Source organism: Scleropages formosus, chromosome 24 (genome assembly GCF_900964775.1).
Source record: "Scleropages formosus chromosome 24, fSclFor1.1, whole genome shotgun sequence".
Classification (NCBI taxonomy): Eukaryota; Metazoa; Chordata; class Actinopteri; order Osteoglossiformes; family Osteoglossidae; genus Scleropages; species Scleropages formosus.
The window spans coordinates 15,834,012-15,836,544 of record NC_041829.1 but is presented as its reverse complement, the minus strand read 5'-3'; the positions used below and the strand labels follow the sequence as shown (position 1 = coordinate 15,836,544).

General features: G+C 47.0%; 1 long non-coding RNA gene across 1 annotated transcript; it reads right to left on the bottom strand.

The window, feature by feature from the left end:
* Positions 1-211: 211 nt before the first annotated feature.
* Positions 212-2,111, bottom strand: LOC108939720 (uncharacterized). Its single transcript, XR_001966527.1, has 3 exons — positions 2,075-2,111; positions 912-986; positions 212-678 (listed from the first exon to the last, which is right to left on the bottom strand). It is a non-coding gene; the product is annotated as an uncharacterized LOC108939720 (long non-coding RNA).
* Positions 2,112-2,533: the final 422 nt, after the last annotated feature.

The window sequence follows — 2,533 nt, the reverse complement described above, 5'->3', positions numbered from 1 at the left end:
TGGCCAGGACAACACGAGCGCGTACATAATGGATAGGACACTGGCGCTCGGGTTCCTCCGAGTTGTGTCTGTGAGCGCAGGCTCCAAAAGAGCGTGTTGAAACAGACTGGAAGGACACAGTTTGCGTAGCGGGTATGTCCTGATCAAGAAAGCAGAATAATGCAAATTTCTACACCTTTTTTTTTTATTCCAAGAAATAATTAGACGCTGACTTTCACAAAAGATTTTCAGAATTGTATGACCCAACAGGGAACGCAGAATCCACTGCTTAGACAAGGATGGTACGTGAATTTTCCCTCAAGTATCCTTGCTCATGATTGGCGCCAGCTGAGGCTTTTGTCAATAAAGTTCTTTCTGTTTGAATCTCCTAAATCTCTATGTTGCCCTGGAGACCACATCTCTGTGAGCTGTACTTGAGTGCGAGTCTGAAGGACACCGGGGGGGCCCCAGTTGAGAGACAGAGCTACGCGATGTCATCACATGCTCTCTCCCTGGCAAAAACGAGAAAAGCGCTCCCGGTCGGGGCATTAGCCGCACCGAGCTCGACATTGATTCACGTCGGGTGCTTTTGCCCCGATTCGAAGTCGACATTCACATCCCAGCACCGCCATGCGCTCCTGGGCTGGCGCTGATGTCGATGCATGCAAAATTTCGAGCGCGGGGCAGAGATGCATTGCGCTGATGGAAATTGAAATGTGAACAGAGAATACAGATCAGCACGCTTCAGCCACTTAAGCATGAAATGGTGGTGACAGTGCATGAAATCAAACTCCTCCACCGAATCGTCCCCAATATGTTTGCCATTACAACTTTGTACCCTCTCAGTCAGCGCCAGTTTGTCACCAAAGCCTGACTCAGTAGCGTAGCCAAGAGCGTGCGGCACAACATCAACCGATGAAGTCCCAACGTACCTAAAAGTCAAGGTCGTGGTTTCCGCAATGAGCGAGTTTAACAGCTTCGAACCCGTCGTCCACACCTACCAAAGTCTGTTGGCGAAACAAAGAGGGATGAAAAACGTACGCGTTAAGAGGCAACGTTACGATAAGTAGCGCAGACCGAACCCTCCTGGTTACCCGAGTATCATTACTTCAAGGAGCACTGCTCTTGTGACTCACCCTGCATTCAAAAACAAAAACAGGATAAGTGGACAAAAAAAAATATATATAATTACCTTTGGATAAACAACATTCAGCAACAAAAGGTTAATTGTATTGGTTTATCTCAGGTGCAGCGTCTGTGGGTTTGCGTGAAGAACTGTGACCCCTGGTGGTCATTATCATTACTATTTCTTACTTAAAGGAAGCCCTGATCCACGATCGATAATCACACACCCTATGGCAGGGTTACAGTAGTCCAGAATCTATCCCAGGGGCTTGGGGCACTAGGCTACGCAGAATACCTACCGGAGGAGATTCCAGTCCATCGAAGAGCAGCCACACACAGTCACTCAGCAGTCGCTCACACGTTCACAAACGGCGGGCGATTCGAAGTTACCAACCCACCTGAAACGCATGTCTTTCCATTGTAGAAAATAAACGGGAATAAGTCGAAAAGGTATAAACTATAAGGTGTATCGGACAAAATTCCTAATATTCGCACACGCTCCGATTTTCCCTGGTGTTTTACCATTTTGTAATTCGCCCACGTACTTCGGTTTCCACTACTCTCGTACAATGGAAATTTATATAGCTGCTATTTACTCAACCTGTTCAGATTAAGTGCCCTTCGCAGAGACTCTGCAGCGGTTCTCCAACAAGTTATTGCAACAAGAATCCTTATCATACTTCAGCCATATTTAGATATGGAGCAGTGAGCTCTGTTGAAAGCATGTTTCCTGCGAGCAGAAGGTGCGCCTTATTTCAAAAGCGCTGCTACGATACAGTTCAGTATTTCGGCAGAAATTCTGAAAGGACATTTGGCCTACGGTGCATATGATGCCAGCATTCTCCTTTTACTGGTCATAGTTTAATCAAATTTTAAAAAGTTAATGAAAATAGCTTTTAAAACAAGATCCTGTCTCCTACTTGTTTGTGCGTGTCACGTGCAAACAAACTCGCAAACTTGGCCGTGTTACCTGGAGACAGGCGGACTTTAAGAGACCGCTGACACCTCGCAGTCTCAGGCAGCCCATGATTCATACATCTTGGGTCAGAACACCGGCGATCGCAGTCTCTGGATCTCAGTTTTCCCCTCGACGGATGTGGAAGATGAAGCCGTCTCTCCGCAGCTTTGTACACCTTAAACACACAAGAGAAACCTTTGGTTTGTTTTTTCGTGGGCTAAATAAACAACAGGAGAGCGATAAGGCGCAGACCATGGAGCACTAGGGGATGAGCACAGCAGAGGAAGAGCTCCACCTCTTTCTTCAGCCAGACGTTGCTTCTGTCAACGAACCGGGGGAGCGGCGGCACAGCAGTCGAGAAGCGAGACTTAGAGCCGAGAAGAGCCCTGCTGTTGTACCCTTGAGGGAGCCACATGTGAATATGCAGATGTTTTTACAAACTCAATATTTTGATATTAAGACAATAGGGGT